The sequence below is a fragment of the Stenella coeruleoalba genome, assembly GCF_951394435.1.
Source record: "Stenella coeruleoalba genome assembly, chromosome: 13".
Taxonomy (NCBI): domain Eukaryota; kingdom Metazoa; phylum Chordata; class Mammalia; order Artiodactyla; family Delphinidae; genus Stenella; species Stenella coeruleoalba.
Genome location: NC_137159.1, coordinates 49,978,704 through 50,005,443, shown reverse-complemented (window position 1 = coordinate 50,005,443; position 26,740 = coordinate 49,978,704). Strand labels below are relative to the sequence as shown.

The window sequence follows — 26,740 nt, the reverse complement described above, 5'->3', positions numbered from 1 at the left end:
ATCCGTTTGGAAAACTTTTCTGTTAGGGTTGAAAATACATATAATCTATATTCCAACAATTCTACTACTAGATATGTATCCAAGAAAAATGTGTGTGCATGTCTACTAAGAGATACATAGAAGAATATTCAGAGTAGTATTGTTTGCAGTGATCCACAAGCAGAAACACGAAAATTTCTACCAAGAATAGAATGAATAAATTATGACATAAACACACAATAGAATACCGTATAGCAATAGAAATAAATCAACTACTGCTACAGACAACAATATTCATGATACTCACAAACATAATATTGAATGAAAAAAACAGAACTAAAAGAATGCATGCTTTATAATTCTATTTTAGTTGACAGATGGATGATTAAGTGATAAAAGTATAAATAAAAGTAACTTATTGTACAGGTCAAGATAGTGGTTATCTGTAGGAGGGAGGGAGATGGTTGGAGTTTGGAAGGAGATCGTTTAAGATTTATGTGCTGGTACGAGTCTATCTAGACTTTGAACTTGGGGTAGTTCCATGGATATCTGATTTATTGTAATTCACTGAGCTGAATATTTATGTTTTGTGTTCTTTCTGTATATGTGTTTTATTTCAGGACAAAAAAAAAAGAGGTTGGAAAAAATGATTACTCTTGTTGCTATTTGGAAAGTGGATCTGAAGAGGTAAGAAAGGAAACAAGGTGGTAGCGGGGACTTGCCATAATCTGTGTGATAGATGGTGATGGTATAGAAATAGAGCTAAGTGGATGGATTCCAGACATGGTTAGGACACAGACTTAATAATACTCATTAATGGAATCTATGTGTAGACTAAGTCCTATTCCCTCCAAAAAGAAGTTATGAAGAATAGCATCTCAGTTTTGGACTAACTATACAACTGATGGGGCCACTGACTGAGATGGAGAAGAACAAGGAAGGAACAATCTAGAAGGAAGAAATCATGAGTTTATTTTTGGAGTATACAGAGAGAAGACAATGGAGAGCAGAACTGAATCTCAGGGCACTCTGGAGAATGTGGTATCATGGAAGGAAAGGAAAAGTGTTTTAAGAAGGAGGGATTAGTCAAGCAAGATTAAGACAGAGAAGTGACTTTCGAATTTAACAAGATGAAGATTATTAGTCATTGTTGCAAGAGCAGTTTTGGTGGAGAGGTAGATAGAGGGACGTGAGCCTGTTTCAAGTTAGTCAAAGCAACAACGGGAGTGAGGATGTCTGGAAACAAAAATTAACAACTCTTAAGATATTTTATTGTGAAACTGGACAAGATAAATAGCGTAGTGGCTAGACAGAGACATGAGGCTCAAAAGTGATTTTTTAATAAGGAAGAAAGAAGCGTCCATTTCTAGGTTGATGACAGTAAATTCGATGAAAGGAAAATGATGAAGCAGAAGAAAGATGGCATACTTCCAGGCATGAGGTCCTTGAGTAGAAAAGAGGTTATGGGTATTATCGAGCATACATTACATGGCAGGCATTGCTCAAGGAACATGTGTGTTCAGCGTAAAAATTCATTTTCTGCCCTCAAGGACAGCACGGAGCAGGGGTGGGTGTGGGGGGCGGGGAGAGAGCTTAATAAACTAGCAATGGCAGCATACTGTGCCATTAATATAAAGAAATGCATGGAATTCGCCGGGAGGTGAGTGCTCCTAGGTAAACCTTGGAAACAGTGAAGACTTTCTCAAAGAAATTACACTTAAGCTGACCCTTAAAGGATTCATTTAAATCTTACCAGATGTGGGAGGGATAACATAGTAAAAGTTCTTTTATGAGTTCACCACTGCTAAACTTCCCAGCATTATCACTTGTCACGGTATCCCTGCCTCTAAACATGCCCATCTGAAGATGCACTCACATCAGCATACTCATCACTTGCCTACCGTGTGATGCTATTTTGTGATGCACACGCTTGTTGGTGTTCTGTGAAATGCTGTTTGCTTCCTAGTGAACTTCTGCAAGGCTCACTTTAAAAGCCACTTAATCTCCAATACCCTCCAATACCCTTTCCAGAGAAGATGGAAAGAGGGGGCACCCAGGGCAAAAGGTCCTGTTCTTACTCTTGCCTCTGTGCTCCTGTGGCATTTTATAAGTTCCTCTATAAGGTGATTGTGATTTTTTTTAAGGGAGGGAGTTACCACAGTGGTTAAAAGTATGGACTCGGTGCCAGGCTCCCTGAGTCAAATCGTAGTTCTGTCATTTACCAGCTGTGTCACCTGGAGCAAGTTCCTTAATCTCTAGGTGTCCCGGTTTCCTCCTCTCTAAAATGGGAGCAGTGAAACTAACCTGCTGGACTTGGAAGTGAGAGACAGCTCAAAAAAGGGGGAAGGTGCAGAGGATGTAGAAGCAAGGGATGCCCAAGTGAAAATTCCAGACCTTGTGGGCTTGCCTGCAGGTCTGCCCTGCTTCCCCTTGACCTGCCTTGTTCACCTTCCCTGGAGAAGAGGTGAATATACATGTTAGAGGGGAAATTGCTCTTGGTTTCATGACTGTCTTGGCTGTGAATTTTGTGTGATTCTAGAAAGGAACCTGGTTTTATTTCTTACAACATTTTTTTGTCCTCTGCATTCTCTCTCTCTCTTTACATTTTTCGAGTGTACTGTCCATTTATTCCCATAGAAACCACTGAAAATTTACAGTTTAAGTGGGTCTGAGAAGAGGCACAGGTTGTTGTGGGTATGAAATGAGTTTATACTGCAAAACACTTAGAGCAGCATCCGGCAAGTGAAAAACGCTCAATAATTTTAGCTATTATTACTGTGATTGTGTATGTTTTTCAACTGTGATGATAAGAATAGCTCTTATTTATATTTATTTTTTGTATCCTGCCACTCTTCCAACACCCACCAACTTGCACTGCATGACATGAAGAAACTCAATAAAGACATATTGGAAGGGATACATGAATGGATTTCCCTCCCCTCTCCCCAACCGGTTTTATAGCAGGGCTCTTTTCTTGGTGTCTGCTTTGGGCTTAGCATACATTTGGACATAAGGCACTCATGGGATAGGGCTGTTGGAATGATTTTTTAAAGTCTTGGCCTCTGAAGATTTCTAAAATTGCAGGAATATCAGGAGAGACGGTGCATTAAATCCTTAACACATTAGTACACTTGCTAACAAAGTCACAGGTTGCCAGAATGAAAATTTGAGCTCAAAGAGTTGAGTTTCCTTCTTTGTTAAGGGCATCCCTTCTCACATCTTTCACCCATGGTTAGTCATTTAAGCTTTACTTAAAAGTAGGTAATCAGGAGACTTCTCTCTGGGGAGAATGTGAGCTCTGGATGCCAGAGTGGGAATAAGAGAGAACCAAATAGAGGGGGAAAGGGCAGAGAAGGTGGAAAGAGGGGGCACCCAGGACAAAAAGTCCAGATCCTGTGAATTTGCCTGCAGGTCCTGCCCTACTTCCTCTTGTCCAGCCTTGCCCAGTTTCCTTGAAGAAAGAGTCATGTACATGCTGGAGGGAAAATTGGTTCTGAATTTTATCTTTTGAAATCATAAGTATAATAAGAGTGACATGTGTGTGATTTTAAAAAGGAAATTGGTTTTATTTTTTGACAGGGTCCTTTTTGTTCTTTGTGGTTCTCTCTCTCTCTGTTTTTTCTTTTTTCCAAGTGCCTTGTCCATTTTGCCAATTTGTTTCCATGGACACCATTGACAATTTACAGGTTATTTAAGCGGATTTGAGAAGAGGCAATAGTAATAACTAAAGCTCTGACATGGGCTATAAACAGCAAGAGTGCTCTGGACTGCCCATCTTCCACCTGTCTACTTACTACTTAACAAATCAAGTTTACAATAATAACTTAAAAAACACTAGACTCTTTTTTTTTCTTCCTGGAAGTGAGTGGTAGGAGGGAGGAGAAGGCTTGTCAGTCCCCACCTCTTTGGTTATTTTAATGGAAGTTGTGGCCAATCTAAGGTGAACGGGGCATCCTCAAAGGCACAGATGAATCATCAGTGCCTGGCCCTGGTGGCGTCTGGCCCACACACAGCTCTTAGCATTTACTTTTCTCAGGGCGGCTAGGGCAAATGCGGCTCCTAAAATGATTGCAAACGGCAGGGACGAAGGAGCTTGGCATTTTTGTCCTTTTCACGGATAGCGTCCCTTTCACTGAAGGGGGTGGACGGAGCAGAGAAGAGGTCATTGCTCAGGGCTACAACAGACAGATGCCGAGAGCAGAAGGCAATTTTTGCCTTGCAGGGGACCAGTTCCACAGTATCAAAGACAAGGAGGCAAATCAGGGAGAGCAGGGGAGCTGAGCCCCAAAGGACTGGCCGGCTCTAAAAGAGGGTTTCCTCCATTCAGATAAGTGCACCTCCAGATCCACTTCCAACCTCTGCCCCTCAATAACCATGATGCTTAGATAGCATTCCCTGTTGCTCAGGTCTAAATTAGGAGGGAGAATGTAAAAAAGGCTGAGTCACATAAGCAATAAAAGAGGGAAAGGAATAAGGGTGAGGGAAAAGATAGGAATGGAGAGATTTAGAGATATAGAGAGAGAATTCAAGACTATGCTGAAGGAGAAAAATAAATCAGTAAGTTGTAATGGTCTTTATGAAAAATTAGTGATTGTGCATCTACCATTTTTCAGCATTCTGCTACGGCACAATCAATTTAAAAATGAAGGCTAAAATTTCTTCCCTAGAAAATTTGTGACAGGTGAAGGAAAGCTTGAATGTCAAAATAAAGCTTATTTCCCCAATCCCATGGGTCTTCTCTGTGGTGGAAGCACAATTTAAAGCTGAAACAGTGGTAGATGGAAAGTCATACTTTGGACAAGGCCAAACAGCCCTAGAGAATGCAGCCACTCTTGTTGCTGTGGGTTAGTGCTGGGTCAGAATCAATCTAGATGCCAAAATATCCCCTGGTCAAATGCTTTGGAAAATAAAGAAGTTGAAGAAATTAGTTTACATTTACAATATGCTAATGAGCTAAGCAGGTTAGCTTTTGCAGTCACCCCTGCTCCCCAGTCCTGAGCCAAATACTTGCTCTAAGGCTTAGTTGAGATATTACTTCTCATCACCAAGAGGGGCAAAATTGGGGAGCTAATAAGAGGCCGATTACCGTGCTACATCTCTTAGAGTTCTTACCAGCTAGATGTTCTCATTGGTTCAGCGTGGAAGAGAGTGGAATCTAGGAAATTCTTGGTCTGACTCCTCTCTGTATACACACAGATTAGAATCTCTAGGAAGTATGGAGGTGGCACTCTTACAGTTTAGAGTGCTGAAACACATACAATTTAAATGACACAAAAATATCCATTCTACTTATTGATTCCAGTAACCTGAAGTTGCATTGTGAATGCATGAGGTAAAGGGCTGTTAAGTGAGGTAGCAGAACAATAAAAACAAGAACTTGATGTACACCAAGGTGTACCTCAATCACCAGGCTAATTAAATAGAAATAAAGGTCTAATGGGGGCCTAAACCTCACTGAGGAGCAAGAGATTCCTCTCAAGAAGGGCTAGTAAAGGTGCGCCATCCCTTCAAGAAACCCAAGGGATAAGCCAAGTGGACCAAATGGATAAAATGTCCAGCGAATGACATATTCTTGTACAAGATGCTAAGAACGTTGTTGACAGTTTCACCAGCTAGACAGAAGATACACAGATGAATAGCCAGATAAATATTGCATATAGTAATTATATACCAGCTAGAAATAAGGTGAGTTGATGTTTTCTGCCCTCAGGGAAGTACAGTTAAAATTGGGACAGCAATTTTGATGAGAAAGGAAGCAGAAGTCAGGGAACTTGAGTTCAGAATTTTAAGCAGCCCTGGAGACTGGGTCATCATCATAAAGCATTATACACCACCAAGGAGAATTTCATTTTTCTGGGTCACTCTCATGAGGTTTGCATGCGAAGAGGTTATAGTCCTTTCCTGCCTGTTTGTTTCTAGCGGCAGGATTCCTTGGGCTATGATGTCCATTTGTGTTACAGACTTTAGCCACAGGCAATCTGACCTGGTTGCTTTTTGTTGCTCGAATGCTCCACTGGAGTAATAATAAGATTAGCTCCAAAAAAACCAAACATCTTGACCTCTGTCTTTGCTGAAACTTGTTCTTGAACATGAGAGAAGTGTAGATTCCAAAGCTAAATCCTGTAGTATAGGAAGAAAAAAACCCTAAGTGCACCTCAGAAAGCTGTATCTCTGCTAGTGATTTATGTTTTCTGCTTTGTAAGCTGTGATAGAAATATGGTCTTAGATATGAGGATAAAGCTCAACGTCCTAGTGTTAGAAATATATATCCCCAGTGCAAACTTTCCCCACGCTGAGTTGCTGTAATTTTGGTTAACTGTTTTTCTTTCTTTTATTCTTGAAAAATCTTTGTTTCCTTTTATTATATGACACTCATAGGGCAACAGCGATTCTACAAAATGGCTGCCCTCCCTCCATTTTAGTAAAAGAAACAAGTAGAGGAAGTGATTCCCGTTGGTGTGTGCTTTGACCTATTGTGGGTTAGTCCAGACCTTGTGGGTAAGGGCAACTGGGACCCTGGGGCCCATGCTTATATTGTACGTTCTTGTGAATTCCTCTGCTAGAGTTCTTTAACATGAACGTGCTCAGGACACATCTCTACTCAAAGGTATTTCCTTGGTTCCTTAACTTGCTGGTTTGAGTATTTTTAAGTGGGGCTTCCAAAGTCCGTCCTAATATGGAGCCAACCACGCTCAGCCTTACTGTTCCTCTCTGTTCATGGATCACTCATTCCTAGAGCCACATCCAACCTAGCACACTTTCACTTTTTTCTTGCCTTTGAGTATTCTGCCTTCTCTTCTTGGCATGCCATTGTTTTGATCTCGCTATCATATCCCCTCTCCAAGTCTACTCATTCTCAAGGATCCAGCTTAAAAGTTACCTCTGTGAAGTCCTCCTGAATAACTCTCCTGATACTGATATAGTAAAATGATCCCTTAACTTGTCTTTTTTCTAACAAACTGGCTCTCTCAAGGTCTGGGATGTTTTCTCATTAACCCCTGTATTCCCCTGTGCCCAGTAACACATACTAAAAGCCTCTCAGGGGATAAAAATGAGGAAATAAAGAATAGATATTAATGAAATATTGGTAAAAAAGGAACAACTACATTAAAAAAGATCACATACTATCTTTCTGAATGTGTGATTCGTATTTTAACTTACACAATTATACTATGCATATTGATTTTGTTACTGCAAAATCAACAAAAATGTAAATTCAAAAGAAAATCACGAAGTCCAGTCTTTTTTGTTAGTCCATGGAAGAACTTCAGATCTACATGATATGGATAATTATTTTGGTTACCTATTTTGGTATCATAAGCTACCTTAAAACCTAGAGGCTTTAAGCAATTATTTTAAAAATTCTGTGGGTCAGGAATTCAAGAAAGATTTGACTGGTTGGTTGGTCCCTGCAGTTGGAGGAGCTCCTCCATGGTAGTTGCATTATACATTAGCACTTCTTTGCTTCTTGGTTTCTCTCTCTGTCTCTCCACGTGACATCTTATCCCCAGGGCCTCTTACTTGGCCTGGACTTCTCACATGATGGTCTCTGGGTAGTTATACTTCTTACCTAGTGGCTGCCCTCAGAGGCAGGAAGGGGATGCTTCCAGGCCAGTTAAGAACTATCCCTGGAACTGGCATGAGTCACTTTCTGCATACTCTGTTGATCAGAGTAGAGCCCAGCCAGATTCAATGGGGTGAAGATACGGACACCACCTCTTAATGGGATGTGACAAGATTACATTGCAGAAGAGCATGTGAGATAGAGCATGATTTTGCCGCCATCTTTGGGAAATATAATCTGTGATGTAATTAATACACTTTTGACAAATCAGTGCCCACGGGACCTTGTCATAAAAATCAATTAACTAACTCTCTAGAAATGTTCAATGCACCACACTGTGATAAGGTTTAATCCCGTGTAAGCTGCTTTTTTCATCTGTCCTAGAGATGAAATCTCTGAGGAAGAGAAGGGAAATCAAGCCTACTGTTCTTCATTTAGATCTTTTGATCACATTTATTTTATCTAACATACTACAGAATTACAAGCGAGAGAAAGTTCTTATATTGTGAGTACTTACACTTATAGAACTCATTTCCCCAAAAGGTGGCTTTAGGTAAATTTATGGGTAATAGATCTTCCCTGGATATAAGAAATAGAAGTGTTAGAGCTATATCCCTACCCTTTGAGGCTGACAGCATAAAGAGCAAGGTTTTTCAAGCTGTAAGTTGTGATCCTATTAGTGGATCATGAAATCAGTTTAGTAGGTCAGGGCCAGTGGTTAAAAATAAAAAAGGAATTGAATGGAACACAAAGTATCAGTTGCACGTCATATAACGTATGTATAATATAAATAAGTATGTATAGGTGAGTTTTTTTGCATGTGTGTGAGTGTGAATACTGGATTACAATGTAAACTCTATTTCTAACCGGGATCCACAGTCAAAAATGTTTTTGAAGCCATGAAAATAGAGTATCTGTGCCCTCTCTTGGTGCCACTTTCAAAGGCAAAACACGGGACTAGACAGACCATCGGTTTGATTCAGCATGGCATTTCTGATGTTCTTATGAAAAATATTTTGTTTGGGGCCCAGAATGACAAATAGCTCAGAGTCCAATTGAAACATCATTTTCTAAGAGAAGAAATTGCTTTACAGACAGTGTACAGCAAAATAAAATATCTCACCTCCACAGCTTATGCCCTCTGTCACCTATAAAGAGTTTTTACAGAAGACTTTTTGTTCTTTCCTTTCAAACTTACGTTTGCTTGAATAGATTTCCCAAGAGCTTAATTCTTCACCTACGCAATGTTTCTGACCCTTGACAGGCTACAAGATATGGTCCAGGTTAGAACCTGAAGTGCTGAGAAATGCCTAGTTGCACAGTGAGGGCTACATCTGATTGGACTGGGAAACAGCACAGTTGTGGAGGGTGTGACACAGAGATGTTTTTCAGACTCTGATCTTTCACATGCCACTAAGTCTCCTTTCCCTCTGATGGAATCTTTCCCCACTCCCGTCTCAGCCACACCTGTAAAAGCACAATGGTATATTCTAGTGTCAATTTTTGACTTTCCAAATCAAGCGCCTTTAAAATTATAATTCATTATGAGCAGTAAATATAGTTTACAAAAATACTTTTCAAATATACTCTTTCACTTAATATTCAGAACACACTTATGGGCTGGTTATCATAAATATTTTCATTTTAAAGGTAGAGAAGTCACGGCTCAGAGAGGTTGAATTGCTTGTTCAAGGTCATACACATATGGGAAGCAGCAGGCCTAAGATTTGACTTTGACTCCAAATCCTCCATTATGCTGCCCTCAGCCAGAGAAAACTGGGTCTGAGCTAGGTCTCCGGACTTGTGCAATGTTCTTGATTTTATTTATTTTTATTTTTTTCTGCTGTGATTTATTAATGAACTGTTTATTAGAAGATTCAATCTCGGAAAGATCTTGATTTTATTTTAAGTTTCTTTCCTAAAGATGCCTTCAGGGCATTTATTCATTTACTGGTCCAGCTCTCAAAATCAGGGGATAGTACAAGTTTTGCCCCACTTCTAAAAATCCATGGCACTGTAAAAAAAATAAAAGTGATATAAGGGAAAAGAGCCAATCATGGCCAAGGAGAAGTGTTGAATGGAGGTACCTTGTCTGTCTTGGACTTGTCAGATTTCTGTACCTGAGTTTGGCTCTTGATTTGGGCATTTGGCTGTTGAGCCCCCTGAGTATTGGTATATGATTTAAAAAAGGAGACATCATACGACACCTCTGTGTTGTTCTTGAAGGTGTACATTCTTTAAGGATATATAATATGTGTAGAACAGGTAGAGACGTTGGTTAGACATTTTTTGTATCGATTTTCTAGGCACCTTGGGAACTTGCCAGTTTAGCATAACCATCGTAAGCTAACAAACAAGGGTGCTTGTACTGATTCTGTTCTATGAATTAAAGAATATAATTATAATGATATCTCATTAGGTAAATAACTTAAGCATAACTATAATGTAACAAGTTACACCGTTATACATTGCGTTTCAGCGCTAACTTCCCTTTCTTAATGGAACATTGGTGAAACTCTCATTCCTATGTGACCCAGGGAAATGTCTCTGTTTTCACCTTTTATATACTTCTCGCATGCTTTTTTTTTTTGTATCTTATATCAATGCATACCACATTCTTATCTGGGTAAGTATGAAAATATCATTAGATTAGGGCTGATAGCTTAATTATAGATATAATTTATGTGTCACAAGCCCGAATGGTGTGGGTCTATAAAATAATGACACAATTACACTGACATCCAAATGATTGTAGAGAGTTCTCATCCTTGCGGTACGCGGGCCTCTCACTGTTGTGGCCTCTCCCGCTGTGGAGCACAGGCTCCAGACGCGCAGGCTCAGCGGCCATGGCTCACGGGCCCAGCCACTCCGCGGCATGTGGGATCTTCCTGGACCGGGGCATGAACCCGCGTCCCCCGCATCGGCAGGCGGACTCTCAACCACTGCGCCACCAGGGAAGCCCCCTCATACTTTTTAAGTTCAGGAAATCTAGTCTTTTTGCCACATCGTTCCTCCTCAGAGCCTGTTCATACTTCCTCCACGAATCTGCCTGATGTTCTCTTCTTATCTCAGCCAGCCTCTGGCTCCTGACGGCCACTCTGACCTTCTGCCTGTCACTGATTGCCTTCTTGAGCCTGACTTCCGTTAGGTTTGCCAGCTCCTTCTGCACCCCAATCTCCAAGCTAGTGGGCATTGCCGATACCTCTGTCCTGGCCTCCAGAAGGGACATGACTTTCTCCTGAGTTACTTCTTCTGAAGTGTGGCCAGATACCCCAACTATTGCACAAAGAGACAATTCCTAAAGAGACTATACCTGAATCAGATTTCAGAGTTCCTTGGTAGATACGTTCCCTGCTTAGGTCCCTGACGTTCACCACATGACAGGAACAAGCTTACAGAGCCTCCATTTTCCACCAATTACTAAAAATCTCCAGGCTTCTCTACACTTTAGAGTCTAGATCCGCAGAAATTTCCTTACCCTGCTGCCCTTAAGAAAAATGGTTAGTGTTTGCTTTACATCTGTGTGACCAAATGGACTTTGCAAAACATTGCCCCCAAGGACAAAGAGCCTCCTCGCCTTAAAGGCAAAGCCCAAGAAGCACAAATGACTTATCTTTTAAAAGAGAGGTTTTCCTTGCTCTGAAAAAAAAAAAAAAGTTAAGGCTTGGTCTTTGCTGGATACCCCATTATGCAGAGAATTCTACATCTTGCCATTTGCAATTGCCCAGAAGTTCAAAATCTTCACAACTTTTTAGGCTGTTTTTCATGTTTTTGACTCATAAGTTGAGTGTTAAGACAAATACTAATTTGTCTAAAATTGGGGAAGTGAAGAAAGAGTATATATGACTATAAACCTATTAGTGTTGATCTTCAGCTATTTACATTTTTGAAACCTTCTCATCAGTCTCCATTTGACTTTATTTTTTTATTCACCTCCTACCCCATGCATACAGCCTCCCCATCCTACACCCTTGATTAAGTTGTATAAAATGTTGGCCTCCTATAGCCAAAGGTACATCATTCCTATTCTATTGTCGCATCCCCCAAAATTCTGGAGCCTGAAGATGAACTGGGGAAATGGTTTTCCAGGACCCCTGCCTGTCCCAAGTTCTTCTCTAAGCCTGGGAGTCCATCAGCAAGCCAGTGAACTTGTTTCACTGTGTATATTGATCAGGTCACCCAAATAACAAAGGAATTGCCAATTCATTTCTGTCAACCTTATTCCTTGCTCAGGGCAAACCAATTGGAAGGGGTTCAAATTGTCTTCTCCAACATTTATGGGGAAGAGCAGCTGTCTGTGTAACTTCCAAGCTCGTCTCTCACCAGCTGAGTTGGAATCTTGGGACAAATTCCCATATGCACTTATACTAGCTAGTGTCAATTTGCTGACAGTTGACATTTCCCACGGCCAGTCATTCACAGAAGCATTGCCTATTCAGTTAAAAGATAGTAGATCTTGGGAGCGGAGGATGAATAAAAATGGATGAATGAGGAAAAAAATTTGGTTCTAAAACTGTAACTAAAAACACTAATTAGAAATGACCGAACACCTGAGGCAGAGCCAGGATTGGGGGATGGTATTTTCAGCATCTCTTTCTCTCTCTCTCTCTCTCTCTCTCCCTCTCTCTCTCTCTCTCTCATACACACATACACACACACACACACAGCCCTAAACATAAATGATAAAAAGTTGTGTCATCACATAAGGCCACTAAACCCCCATTTCTACTTTACAAAGCAGATTCAATATGGTCATAACCTTCTTCCTTACTGACCTTTAATCCATCATGATTTGCATTAGATGTGTAGCCTTTTTGTGAGAGTTACTAATATGAATGAGGATTTGATTGGGTAGATGAGAATTTGCAAGTGTTTTGTCAGTTCTACCCTCCCTCTTTCTCTCTGTCTTTCCTTTCGTCCTTTTTTAAAAAAAATCATTGAATGCCTACTACACATACAGAACTATCTAAATTTTGTGAAGCAATCCAAAAAGTGTAGATGAAGATGTCTTTGCCCTCAAAGATGTTGTAGCCTGGGAAAATAAAACAAATGCATAGAATGTCCAACTCTCATATGATCATCACCACCACCACCACCACCACCATCATCATCATCATCATCATCATCATCATCATCATCATCATCATCCTACAATTTATGTCACAAGTTAGAGTAGGAACCATTAATTACCAAGAGGGCAAAACAGAGTAGATGTGATCAGAGGAGAGAAAGAGTGTGAGCTCAGGGAATGTTTCCCGGAAGTGGTGGAATTGTAATAGAGTTTTATGAAAATGTAGGTTTGGAATAAATAGAAATAAGGTAAGGAATAGATTGCAGGTGGAAAACAGAGTATCTGCAAAGTTTCTTCCCATTCAGGGAGATCTGCTTGTGAGCTCCTTGGAGCAGAGATTATGCCTTTTATACTGAAGGTCCAGCAGAGGGCCTGGAACCTAGGAGCACATGGGGTGGGATGAATGAATCCTGAGGGCAAGGGTGAGATTCCAAACAAAGCCACAAGGGCATCCACACTTAGCCTCTATACCTAAGGTTGTGTATTTTGATATGGAAGGTTTAAGGGACAAAGGGTTTTATTTGTTTGGCTTCGCTTTGCTTTTGAAGTCTATGACAGCCACTGTAGTCAGAGGTTATGTGCCACTGTCTGGGAAGAGAGTTATTTTATGGATGATGAAGACAGGGAAGTAGATTACTCATAACTTACGCGATTCCAGCTCCCGTACAAGAAGTCACCCATGGCCCCCTGTTCTCTAGCTCTCCTTTCAAATAAAGTAGTTCTTGGCAGTCTGGATACTCATAAGCTTTTCAATGGATAACATCCTTACTTTCCCTTTATAAGTGCTTCTCATGAATTTGGAATTAATATTTCTTTTATTACAATCAAGGGACCGTAAATCAGGACAAGGTGATTTCTTCAATTCTAGCCCAATACCACAGCCAATGAATCTAGGAGGGGAAATGGCCCAAAACCCACATCTGTCCAAGTTTCCAACTTCTGAGTGAAAATTAAGAAGCGACCTTTTAAAATGTTCTCCTTTACATAAGATTATGGTTGCTGCATAGGAAATAAAACAATGATATTCTCCACCCCTGAGACTTTTTTGTTCCTTATGGTGAACTTGCTTCAATTTAGATGGAGGAATCGTCTTTCATCCTTCCTGCTTATAAATAGGAATGTGTAATCTGATTGGGTCAGCTGTCAATAGTTTGACATTTCTTCCCCAGCAGCAGAGTTGCGCATATGCCCCAAAGTTTGAGTTTTATTGCTAATTTACCAGATTTATTGGGTTATTTTTTATTACACTCTTCAGGGACAAAAGTAGAAAAAAAAGAATCTAATTTCTGATGCATCTTTAATCTAGTGAACACTGTTGGGAACTAATAAGAAATACAGCCTTAAACAAAAGTGCTAGTTGGGGGCCAGGGGTGGGAGGGAAAGGTGTTTGTGTTGCTTCGACTTAGAAAGTGACATCCGTGATCTCAATGATAAGGGATACAACATAACAGGCAGCTACAGAGATGCACAAATGTCAGGGAATTTTAGGACTAATTCTATTCATTGTCTTGGGTCTAAACAGTTATTAGGTGAGCTTGATCTTACATTCTTTAATGATGCAGCTTCAGGGCCCAGAGTGGCAAGGGAGTGTAGCTACCTCTAATGAGACTTGGGGACTCTGGGAGGGCTCATGCCAAGGAGTACTTCCCAGAACTTCTGCTGTCAGTGTCCTTGTCCCCTCGGTGGGCCCCGCCTCTGCAGGAGACCTTCCAACACTAGCAGATGTGTGGCTGACAGGGTCTTGGGGCTCCGGCCGGGTGTCAGGCCTGAGCCTCTGAGGTGGGAGAGCCGAGTTCAGGACATTGGTCCACCAGACACCTCCTGGCCCCTCGTAATATCAATCAGCGAGAGGTCTCCCAGAGATCTCCATCTCAACGCTAAGACCCAGCTCCACTCAACGACCAGCAAGCTCCAGTGCTGGACACCCTATGCCAAACAACTAGCAAGACAGGAACACGGCCCCACCCATTAGCAGAGAGGTTGCCTAAAATCATAATAAGGTCACAGACACCCCAAAACACACCACCGGATGCAGTCCTGCCCACCAGAAAGACAAGATCCAGCCTCATCCACCAGAACACAGGCACCAGTCTCCTCCACCAGGAAGCCTACACAACCCACTGAACCAACCTTACCCACTGGGGGCAGACACCAAAAACAATGGGAACTACGAACCTGCAGACTGCGGAATGGAGACCCCAAACACAGTAAGTTAAGCAAAATGAGAAGAGAGAGAAACACACAGCAGATGAAGGAACAAGGTAAAAACCCACCAGACCAAACAAAAAGATGTTAAAAAAAAGAAAGACTTGGATCAAGTGGCTGTTAACGTCTTCCCAGCCTACAGTCCTGGGCAGCTCTCCCCGGTGACGGTGACGGTGATGGTGACTGCGATGGTGCATGTGCATTGAAAAGATGAGTCATCTGCTCAGAGGGCTTACGATATGTCTTACTTGTTTGTGTATCTAGTGTCTAGAACTGTGCCTGGAACAAAGGAATTTGTCAAACACAGCATGTGTTTGTTGCACTATGTCTTGTATTGCCTGGTATGGGCTGCCACTGTGACTTTACCTCCAGGAATTTATCAAATATTCACAGACCAAATCACCAGAGAAAATAAAAGTACCATTTCACTTTCCTTCTTCTCTAACGTGGCTGGAAGAAACAGAAAGAAGAGAGGAGTCTTTGTTTTGTGTCACACTCTATGTGGGTCCTAATGAATTGCAGAACCTTCAAAAACTCCACTGACTTTTTCCCCCAGTTTTATTGAGAAATAATTTGCATACATCACTGTATAAGTTTAAGGCAAACAGCATGGTGGTTTGATACATATATGATTACCGCAATATGTTCAGCTAACATCCATCTTCTCATATAAATACAATGAAAGGAAAAGAGAGAAAAAGAATAAAGTAAAAGAAAATTTTTTTCTCTTTGTGATAAGAACTCTTGGGATCTACTCTCTTTATAACTTTCCTGTGTATCACACAGCAGTGTTAGCTATAGTCATCATGCTGTACGTTACATCCCTAGTGCTTATTTATCTTATAACTGGAAGTTTGTACGTTTGGACCACCTTCCTCCAATTTCCCCTCCCATCACTCCCTGCCATTGGTAACCACAAGTCTGATCTCTTTTTCTATAAGTTTTGTTCTGTTTTGTTTTAGATTCCACATATAAGCGAGATTATACAGTATTTGTCTTTCTCTGACTTATTTCACTTAGCGTAATGCCTTCAGGGTCCATCCATGTTGTCACAAATGGTAGAATTTCCTTATTTTGTATGGCTGAATTATATTCCATTGGGTGTGTGTGTATATATATATATATATATATATATATATACCACAACTTCTTTATCCATTTATCCATTGATGGACACATGGGTTGTTTCTCTGTCTTGGCTGTTGTAAATAATGCTGCTATGAACATGGGGGTGCAGATACCTTTTTGAGTTATTGTTTTTGTTATCTTTGACTATATTCCCAGAAGTGGAATTGCTTCCATTGCCTTTCTAAAGTGCTTTCTCAGTGGCTTTTCTAGCCCTGATCCTTAATTTCACTCACTGAAATTATGCCTCTGGCCGTCTTTAAAAATTCTAAATTGATACCAGTGACATTGGGTTTACAATGTTCATGTCCAGAATACCCAGATGTAAGCGGGAGTGGGAAAATATGCCATATTGAGGCAGTTCTTACAATGCTCCGTGCTCTCTCACTCCTGTGCCTTAGTACAGGCTATGCTTGGAAACCCAGAGTCTGCTGGTTACTGCCTGCTAGCTTCACAACACTCAAAACAGGGCTCATGTCATGTGGGAAGCTTTTACTGAATCCCGTGCTGGGATAGGGTTCTTCCCTTGCATGCCCATAAATCCCTATGTGTACTTCACCAACTGTAGTCCTTGCTTCTCTATCTTAGACTTCTGACTTCAGAACCCCAGCCCCCCAACACACTAAATTATGAACTTTTTAAAGACAGGGAATTTATAAGTTTGATTCATGTCTGTTGTCTTTTTGCCTAGCACAATGACTGGCAGATATTAGGGATGCAATGCATGTTTTTGAATAAATGAGTGAGGTTGTTCCCAAGAAATTATCTAGTACAATTTGGCAAATGAAAACATGGTGGAAGAAGATGAAGGGTGGAGAGGCTGTTTCAGGTACTTCTTGGATTGATCTAGTTTATAAAAATCAGCTAAAGTTCTGGATCAAGGATGGTAGGCCTGGGTTCTCCAGTCACTGGGGTCATGAGCGTGATGCCTTCTGCCCTTGACACAGACTGTTCCCCTGAGCATAGAGACAAACGTCTGAGCATCCTCACTCTATCACAGACTATTCTGTGCACAAGATACTCAAAAACCAGATACTCAAGACCAGACTTACAGTAAAGGGGAAAAACCCAGCATTCTTGAGCCCTCAGTCCCTCTCCAAGAGCTTGAGTCTGCCTAGATGGCTGCACTAGGTCTACCTAGATGGGATGATTGTCACTTGTGGGAGAAGAAGGTACAGTGAAATGTATAGGCCCCAAATCTTTTAGAACACTAAGGGGAAAGTGCTTCCACAAGCCGTATTAACACTTACTGAGACTTTCTTATCCAAACCTGTATCATATGCTAGTCTGTTGTTTGTGTGAAGTTGTGCGAATGAGCAACACTAAAAGGATATGTGACCCAGTTCACTCCCTCCTGGGGCCCGGAGCTTTCAATATATCCGAAGACAGAGGATACTACAAGGCCATATCTATTGACATATTTATTGAAAAGTAAATAAAATTGAAGTCATAAACATATATTCAGCAACTTACTGCAAGTGGTCCAGAGGAGAAAGGTCAGTAGTGACTAAAGGTATTAAAATTGAAATGTGAGATTGTTTCAGTCTTCAGGTCCCAAGGACACTCTTCAGATCCAAGGCCCCTTTTGGTTCCTACTATCGGGCTGTCTCATCCATCCTCCAGTGTTACCTTCAAATTCATCAAATGACCTGGAACCTGGCTCACAGCTTCCCTCTTACCCCCTTGTCTGCCATGTTTTTGAGTGGTTTCAAGGTCCATGTGGGCAACTGTCCCCAAACCTTGGATTCTTGGTTTCTTAATCTACTTAATCTCAGTGACATCTACTCTGATCTCTCTGGAACCTGACATCACTAGAACTGTTCCTACTCTAAGATCCTAAATCCAAGCTCTGTCACCCAGGGAGAGAGAGGACAGATGGAGAAGAGGGGAGAGTTAGAGCTCTGGAATGCCCTAGCATGCAGACATCAGGTGCAAGAGAAAAAGTCAGCAAAGGGCAGTGAGATTGGAAGAAAACCAGAAGGGCACGGTGTCACAGGAAAACAGAACACATTTTTTGGAGGTGAAGGGGGTCAACTGTGTCAAATGCTCTTGAGAGGTTAAGATAATGAGAGAAAAATGGCTGCTGAAGTTAGCAATATTAATATTATTGGTACTGTTGATAGGTGTATGTTAGAGCCTGGTCATGGTATCCTAAACAATGCCAGGCTCTGAGTAAATACTTCCAGGAAGGTGAAGGGGATGGAGGCAGAGGGGACCCAGAAAATGAATTGGCTTGTGCACGATTGAGAGTGTGATTTATGACAAATGGGAATGATTACTCAACTAGGAGTCGATTCTGGAGATTATAGAACTCTTTCGCTAATACTCTAAAAATATTGGGAGGAAATAAGTAACCTAGAGAAAGCCAGAGAACTAACACAAAGGTTCGTTGGGTAGAGACATCCTGAGAGAACCAAATAGGAGTTCAAGCAGGGACTAGATAGAATTGGCACTAAATATTTCCTGTACATAATGCTGGGCATTGCCTATTAAATACAGAGGAGATGAAAGCTGGATCAGAAAAGGAATTTCAGGGAGAGAAAGGAATGTCTTACTGTAGAAAAATCTGGGGCTTCTGAGGAACCCATTGGGTCAAAACTAGACCCTGAACCTAAATGGGTTTTGTCACAAGGCAGAACAAATAGACGGAATGCAGATAATCTCTTTAGCTGACCGCAGCTCTACCTGTGTTCAGACTTTGCAGCATAATGTAGAGAGATAAGAGGGATTAGTTAAAGCATTCTGACTAAGTAGAGCAGGACAGTCGCACTCTTTGCTGAATTACAGTGTACCCTCAAGTGCCAAGTTGCTCTGGACCAACTAATGAGTTCTCTGAGTCTCAATGTACTCAACTGTAAATTGAGGGGTCATTTACCCAGTGAGTCATAGGAAACCATTTACTTTCCCATCTTTCCAAGGACCTGCCTAAAGGATGATGGTTATCAAACTGACCCAACTGAGAACAAAGTTTGTTTCCGATGAGGCATACATACATTGCAATGGAGCTGCGCACCCAGCAGAAGGAAGCTTGAAATAGCAATCTCCAGAAAAGATGTGCTTCTGAGACTCCATGTTTAGCCTCATGCATTATGCCTTTGTTTAAAAAGATGCAGAAATCTAAGCAAGGAGCTGGAACAACTTGCTCTGGGCTGGTGACAAATCCTGTGGGCTGATATGTGGCAAAAGGAGTTATCTCATTGTCAGCTCTCTCCTCTCTCTTTTCTGATGTTTCAAGACAATTCAGAGACTGTCTTTTAACCCATGTGATCCTTTATTCAAACATGAATTGAGGACCACCTATGTGCTCGGTGTAGAAAAATAAATCTGGATGATATGGTCTCTGCCCTTCAGAAACTTATGGTCTGACGAAGGGGACAGATACATATCAGAGAGCTAAAATAGTTGTAGGTGCCATAACACAAGAATAATGTATATGGTGGGTGTCTCTCCAACCTCCATTCCACCTGCCCTGTATTGGGCAGTGCAGAGGATTGACCTGGCCTTGGGAATGGGTTTCATCAACGCTGACCCACATTTATGTCTTCACTGGACTCCTTTTATTTTAATATTTTGAGTGCGCTATCTGTAACTCTGAAAGGACCGATAGACTGATATAGGTAGCAAACATTTTAACGTACCTGCCTTAAGCCATGGGTAATCCATAAGGCAGGTTATTGGCATCGTTTCTTAAATGGCTAAGCTGAGGCTCTGATTGATCAAATAAAGTGTCTGATTCAGTGTGTTTCAGAATCACCTAGCAACTTGTTAAGCACAGACTGCTTAACGGCTGTTCTCTATCCCCAGAGTTTCTGATTCAGCAGGTGTGGGCAAGACCATAGAATTCACATTTCTAACAAGTTTCCAGATGTTAGTAACTCTGCTAGTCTGAGGGCCACACTTTGAGAACCACTGCTCTAGTATTTGTTAGTATCTGGTAGAGCTGAGTTGTGAGCCCAAGTCTGTCTGCCTGTAATAACTGTGCCCTTTCCCCTACACCACCCTTTCTCCTGTTAACACAAGTATTTTTCTTAACAGCTCCTTTATGGAAGCTTAGCTTAACAGCAGCAATAAAAAGTTACATGGAATGAGTTTGGCAAACACAGACATTGTATTGCCTTTGCAAGTAGGGTGGCCATACATCCCAGGATGCCTGAGGTAATTCTGTTTTGTGTCTGTTAATCTGACATATGGTTGCTAGTTCTCCTCTCTTCCTCTAACAAGGGTCCGAGGTTGGCTAATACATTCTATGGCCATCCTACTTTTAGGGATTCACAACTCAATAACTTACGTTCACATTCTAAAGACTCCATGAAGAACTTGAAAAGGTTATTGATCTTTATTTACCCCAGTGTTCTTAAACTTACTTAAGCATGGGCACTTTTTATTCTACTCAGGTAATTCCTTTTAACATTTTGGTGAATGCTGACCTGCGTGCATTTTCTCGTGTGGTTATGTTTTGATGCATGTGTCCAACTAGGAAATGGACTCCTAATATCTTTATGTCTTATGCTCTATAACCCTCGAAAGCACCTTGCTGGGCACCTGCCACTCTCTCAGCCAATTATTGTTCTTTAAGCAAAGAAAACATATTCTCTGAGTAGAGACTTCATAGGGCAGGGCAAAATTTTAATGTTCACGCACATGCTGTTGAGACATGAACCATGAGTAGAGCATTCTGTTGGGGGGAAAGCAGACCTAAGGGGCCATGTAATCTTTCAGCTCAGCCCTGACTGTCTGTGGTGAGACAGACGAATAAGAGCTTCCTCACACCAATGAACATGTAATTGTGAAACTCATCGCCCTGGGAGCTCCCTCTCTTTGCAAACCAATGAAAGAGGAAGCCATGGCTTATCCAGGTTATGTTGCTTCCTGAGTGGCCTTGCTACTGAAAGATGGAGACAAAGGGTAAGAAATGCTGTGGACTTAACACACTTGGGATTGGGGTGGGGTCTATTCACGATGTTACTCCTAAAAGTAAACTAATAAATATAAGATCTCATACTAATGTGTTACTTGCTAGGCATCTAGTGCTGTGAAGAACTGGTATCTCACACACACACACACACACACACACACACACACACACACACACACACACTCCTGAACCTCATTCTCCCACTTATAAAAGTGGATTTTTAAAAGATTTTTATTGTACACTCACTGTACACATTAGTCAATTTATATTTGGGGGAAAAAAAACTCTCCTTGTTCCAAGTCTATCTCCTAATGCCCAACAGAGAAACCTCAAATATCTGTCTGTCCAAATCCCAGGCATAATTCTAGAACGAGTCCAAAAGCCACGTTGTCCTTGAAGATTGGTTCAACTACCCACTTCTCTTTGGTTAACTTATCTCAACTTCATGCACCAGCGCACATGTCTTTTCTAGGATGTCTTCCTTCAACTTCCACCTGGACTGACCACCCTCCGCTATGGAGCGAGGGCATCCTTTCCTTGACTCTATTCTTCCCGTGTTATGCTGGAATGATCTCTTGACTACTTCTGTCTCCCAGTGAGTGCTGGAGAGGGACAGTGTATTACTGATTTATGTACCTGGAGCCACCAGCATCTAGCACAGTGCCTGACACATAATTTGTGCTCAGTGATTATTTGTTGAACCCGACTGAGTTATCTACGGGGGATCTTAACTGTCACTGAACCCCTAGAACACAGGTGATATCTTAATAGGGGCAAGATGGTCCCCCCAAGGGGGACAATATTAGTTCTTGGAAGGTGAAAAAAATTATACACTAAAGTAGGTCATGGCCCTCTAAAGGGCCATGGTACATAAACAGATATAAAATATATCTGTGGCATTCAATTTTCATGAGAGTATGGTTAGGAAAAAATGTCTAGAAAGGCTCCTCAGTGAGTAATAATTGAAAAAAGCATTGAGAAGTGCTGCCCTTGAATTGTTTCTGGAAAAATGGTCAGAAGATCGTGGCCCCAGAATCAGCTTGAGTGTTTGCTAAGATACAGATTACCCGGCACCACCCCACGTTTCCTGCTTCCCTCACTTGGAAGAGGACAGAGGTTGGCACATAGCAAAGTGCTCAATAAATGTCTGCTGAGCAAATGTTTGCTCTCCCAGTTGTCAAGTGAGGTTTGCATTCCCACCAACTCTTATAGCCACTGTATTTGTTACTCAAGGAAAACTTTCACTGACCGTTGGAAAACAAAGTGGCCCAGATGGGACAACATCCACAGCATAGAATGAATCCTGCTTCCTCAGTTCTGGCTGGGTTAAAATGTTTAGCTGGGATAGGCCTCACTGTTAACTTCAGAATATGTGACCTCTCAATTCTAGAATGAAGTTAAAATGCCTTTCTTTCTTTTTTTGTTAACATCCTTATTGGAGTATAATTGCTTTAAAAGGTTGTGTATAATTGCTTTAAAAGGTTGTGTTAGTTTTAGTTTCTGCTGTATAACAAAGTGAATCAACTCTATGTATACATATATCCCCATAAAATGCCTTTCTTTCCATCCTCAGCCATAATCCTTGGGCCACTACTTTCAGAAGTCCCTGTCTGCCCCACACTTCCAAAAAGCCTCTAACTGGGCCAGAGAAATAGGCTTTCTGAAAGCATTGAAAACCTGTATGAATCAGAAGAAGCCACTGCAAAGGGCCTCTTCCAAGGGTGTCAGGAGATTATGAGCTGTTTTTTTTTTCTATTCTTTATCGAGTTGTCAATATTCCTGCTGGGTCTCAGCAATGCCGTCTTGCTTTTCTCCCTTGGGTGAGCTCTTTCATCTCCTTCTTTCCACTCTGTTTTTTTTTTCCCTCTGTTGTATACCTTAATCTATTTATTTCCTCCATTCCCATTCAGTGTCTGTTTTCCTTTGGGCATTGTCCTGAATTATTTAATAGTTGTTCTGTTTTTTTTCCTGTTCACTCTTTCGCCATTCTTCTCTTTGATGCTTTGTCCATGTTCCCTTTTGCTCTTGTATACACCTCACCCAGTAATCCTCTTCTTTCTAAACCATAAATCACGGTGGGGCAGATTGTGTGTGTGGACACCAGGCCGGAGAGATGGGGCCCGAGGTGGGTAGGCAGGGGAGGAGCATGCATCAGTGACTTGCTTTTAGGAGGTAACAGATTTGATCATTTTTCAGGGAACACAGCAGGCAGCCTATAATTGATAATGAAGGTACATCTTTCCATCATTTTTGCTAAACTGTACAGAACTTGGGTACACTATATCTGCAGTTTTCAGACTTTTCCACTGAGATTTTCTCCTGGCAGCTCTGGGTCAAGGTAAATGGAAAATAATTTTGTTATTAATTTTTATTCTAATTTTTCAGTGTGTTCAAGGTTACCTGTGGCTGCAAAAATAGCTTTCAAGAGGAGAAAACACTTTTACACGTAGGTCCACACATATCTACATAACCCACGTATCACATACACATTTGGGAAACTTGTGACATTAAACAAGGTAGTCCTTTGGTGATCTTTTTCTTTTTTTTTTTTTACAACTTTATTGGGGTATAATTTCTTTACAATGGTGTGTTAGTTTCTGCTTTATAACAAAGTGAATCACTTATACATATACATATGTTCCCATATCTCTTCCCTCTTGCATCTCCCTCCCTCCCACCCTCCCTATCCCACCCCTCCAGGCGGTCACAAAGCACCTAGCTGATCTCCCTGTGCTATGCGGCTGCTTCCCACTAGCTATGTACCTTACGTTTGGTAGTGTATATATGTCCATGCCTCTCTCTCACTTTGTCACAGCTTACCCTTCCCCCTTCCCATATCCTCAAGTCCATTCTCTAGTAGGTCTGTGTCTTTATTCCTGTCTTACCACTAGGTTCTTCATGACATTTTTTTTTCTTAAATTCCATATATATGTGTTAGCATACGGTATTTGTCTTTCTCTTTCTGACTTACTTCACTCTGTATGACAGACTCTAGGTCTATCCACCTCATTACAAATAGCTCAATTTCGTTTCTTTTTATGGCTGAGTAATATTCCATTGTATATATGTGCCACATCTTCTTTATCCATTTATCTGTCGATGGACACTTAGATTGCTTCCATGTCCTGGCTATTGTAAATAGAGCTGCAATGAACATTTTGGTATGTGACTCTTTGAATTATGGTTTTCTCAGGGTATATGCCCAGTCGTGGGATTGCTGGGTCATACGGTAGTTCTATTTGTAGTTTTTTAAGGAACCTCCATACTGTTCTCCGTAGTGGCTGTATCAATTTACTTTCCCACCAACAGTGCAAGAGGCTTCCCTTTTCTCCACACCCTCTCCAGGATTTATTGTTTCTAGATTTTTTTATGATGGCCATTCTGACTGGTGTGAAATGATATCTCATTGTAGTTTTGATTTGCATTTCTCTAATGATTAATGATGTTGAGCATTCTTTCATGTGTTTGTTGGCAGGCTGTATATCTTCTTTGGAGAAATGTCTATTTAGGTCTTCTGCCCATTTTTGGATTGTGTTGTTTGTTGCTTTGTTATGAAGCTGCATGAGCGGCTTGTAAATTTTGGAAATTAATCCTTTGTCAGTTGCTTCATTTGCAAATATTTTCTCCCATTCTGAGGGTTGTCTTTTGGTCTTGTTTATGGTTTCCTTTGCTGTGCAAAAGCTTTGAAGTTTCATTAGGTCCCATTTGTTTATTTTTGTTTTTATTTCCATTTCTCTAGGAGGTGGGTCAAAAGGATCTTGCTGTGATTTATGTCATAGAGTGTTCTGCCTATGTTTTCCTCTAAGAGTTTGATAGTTTCTGGCCTTACATTTAGGTCTTTAATCAATTTTGAGCTTATTTTTGTGTATGGTGTTATGGAGTGATCTAATCTCATACTTTTACATGTACCTGTCCAGTTTTCCCAGCACCACTTATTGAAGAGGCTGTCCTTTCTCCACTGTACATTCCTGCCTCCTTTATCAAAGATAAGGTGACCATATGTGTGTGGGTTTCTCTCTGGGCTTTCTATCCTGTTCCATTGATCTATCTTTCTGTTTTTGTGCCAGTACCATACTGTCTTGATTACTGTAGCTTTGTAGTATAGTCTGAAGTCAGGGAGCCTGATTCCTCCAGCTCCGTTTTTTGTTCTCAAGATTGCTTTGGCTATTCGGGGTCTTTTGTGTTTCCATACAAATTGTGAAATTTTTTGTTCTAGTTCTCTGAAAAATGCCAGTGGTAGTTTGATAGGTAGGGATTGCATTGAATCTATAGATTGCTTTCGGTCATAGAGTCATTATCACAATATTGATTCTTCCAATCCAGGAACATGGTATATCTCTCCATCTATTTGTATCATCTTTAATTTCTTTCATCAGTGTCTTATAATTTTCTGCATGCAGGTCTTTTGTCTCCTTAGGTAGGTTGATTCCTAGATATTTTATTCTTTTTGTTGCAGTGATAAATGAGAGTATTTTCTTGATTTCACGTTCAGATTTTTCATCATTAGTGTATAGGAATGCCAGAGATTTCTGTGCATCAATTTTGTATCCTGCTACTTTACCACATTCATTGATTAGCTCTAGTAGTTTTCTGGTAGCATCTTCAGGATTCTCTATGTATAGTATCATGTCATCTACAAACAGTGACAGCTTTACTTCTTCTTTTCCAATTTGGATGCCTTTTATTTCCTTTTCTTCTCTGATTGCTGTGGCTAAAACTTCCAAAACTATGTTGAATAAGAGTGGTGAGAGTGGGCAACCTTGTCTTGTTCCTGATCTTAGTGGAAATGCTTTCAGTTTTTCCCCATTGAGGATGATGTTGGCTGTGGGCTTGTCATATATGGCCTTTATTATGTTGAGGAAAGTGCCCTCTATGCCTACTTTCTGCAGGGTTTTTATCATAAATAGGTGTTGAATTTTGTCAAAAGCTTTCTCTGCATCTATTGAGATGATCATATGGTTTTTCTCCTTCAATTTGTTAATATGGTTTATCACGTTGATAGATTTGCGTATATTGAAGAATCCTTGCATTCCTGGAATAAACCCCACTTGATCATGGTGTATGATCCTTTTAATGTGCTGTTGGATTCTGTTTGCTAGTATTTTGTGGAGGATTTTTGCGTCTATGTTCATCAGTGATGTTGGCCTATAGTTTTCTTTCTTTGTGACATCCTTGTCTTGTTTTGGTATCACGGTGATGGTGGCCTCGTAGAAGGAATTTGGGAGTGTTCCTCCCTCTGCTATATTTTGGAAGAGTTTGAGAAGGATAGGTGTTAGCTCTTCTCTAAATGTTTGATAGAATTCGCCTTTGAAGCCATCTGGTCCTGGGCTTTTGTTTGTTGGAAGATTTTTAATCACAGTTTCAATTTCAGTGCTTGTGATTGGTCTGTTCATATTTTCTATTTCTTCCTGATTCAGTCTTGGCACATTGTGCCTTTCTAAGAATTTGTCCATTTCTTCCAGGTTGTCCATTTTATTGGCATAGAGTTGCTTGTAGTAATCTCTCATGATCTTTTGTATTTCTGCAGTGTCATTTGTTACTTCTCCTTTTTCTCTTCTAATTCTATTGATTTGAGTCTTCTCTATTTTTTTCTTGATGAGTCTGGCTAATGGTTTATCAATTTTGTTTATCTTCCCAAAGAAGCAGCTTTTAATTTTATTGATCTTTGCTATCGTTTCCTTCATTTCTTTTTCATTTATTTCTGATCTGATTTTTATGATTTCTTTCCTTCTGCTACCTTTGGTGTTTTTTTTGTTCTTCTTTATCTAATTGCTTTAGGTGCAAGGTTAGGTTGTTTATTTGAGATGTTTCCTGTTTCATAAGTTAGGATTGTATTGCTATAAACTTCCCTCTTAGAACTGCTTTGCTGCATCCCATAGAT

General features: G+C 40.8%; 1 protein-coding gene across 11 annotated transcripts in view; it reads left to right on the top strand.

Moving 5' to 3' along the window:
• The window catches only part of GTF2A1L (general transcription factor IIA subunit 1 like), a 959,941-nt gene that overhangs the window by 549,601 nt on the left and 383,600 nt on the right, over positions 1-26,740 (top strand). For 10 of the 11 annotated variants that reach the window (XR_013831083.1, XR_013831085.1, XR_013831086.1 and 7 more), the window contains one exon: positions 600-666. The exons of the other annotated variant lie outside the window; for it this stretch is intronic. The gene's annotated coding sequence lies outside the window, so the exon portion shown is untranslated. The remainder of the gene's footprint in view (positions 1-599; positions 667-26,740) is intronic. 11 annotated transcript variants of the gene reach the window in all.